Genomic DNA, 889 nt, shown 5'->3' on the forward strand with positions numbered 1-889 from the left:
CTCGATGGCCTCAATGGTCTACTCCTGCTTTTATTCTTTATGATCCTATGATCGTAGCTATTCATATTTGTCGGCATTAAGCTGACAGCAATCACAACGTTGAAAATATTGCTTGTGTTTCATTGTGTTTTGTTGCAGCTTTCAGCTCTCTAAATGCCTGTACCAGTTGCCTTTGCTGAGAGGGTGAACAAACAGCTCCCAGACACATGCCACAATACTGGGACACCCTTTTAAGATGCCATTATTTTGTTATAAAAGGTTCCATGATAGAATGATGCTAAAATGGATACTTACTTGCACACCTCCTCCTTATTTATTTCATTTCCTGATATGCTCCAAGTGTACGTAATCAGGACTGGGACCCCTCTTCCTCACTACGGCCCTCTCACCTTCTCCACCTCCAACATCACCACCTCCTCCTCCAGTGCACATGGCTCTAAGAGAGAATCTTACTCAAGGTTGGTATTTGTAAATGAAGTAGTAAATGGGACCTAGCAACAATCCAATAAGTTGTATATGACCAATGGGTTCTTTACATTATACACCTGGAGGACCTTATCCAGTTATGAGCATCATATTGTAAAAGTGTTGAGCATGCAATAATTGTAGAGAAAGCTTGTAAGGATGGTACAAAATAGGTGCAGGGGCACATTTCGAAAGGATGGCATGTTGGATCGCCATTTGAATAAAGTCTGGGTTGGGTATCGGGTAATATCATAGAAGTCTTCAAAATTAAGGAAGGCTTTAGTCGAGTGATACAGAGAGATTGTTTCCCCCTGTGGGGAATACATTAACTAGAGGCCATCAATATAAGACAATAACTGAGAAATCAGTAAGGAATTCAGGAGAAAAGTCTATGAGTAAAAAGCAATGAGAATGTGGAACTCAT

Source organism: Chiloscyllium punctatum, chromosome 19, assembly GCF_047496795.1.
Source record: "Chiloscyllium punctatum isolate Juve2018m chromosome 19, sChiPun1.3, whole genome shotgun sequence".
In the NCBI taxonomy this organism is placed as follows: domain Eukaryota; kingdom Metazoa; phylum Chordata; class Chondrichthyes; order Orectolobiformes; family Hemiscylliidae; genus Chiloscyllium; species Chiloscyllium punctatum.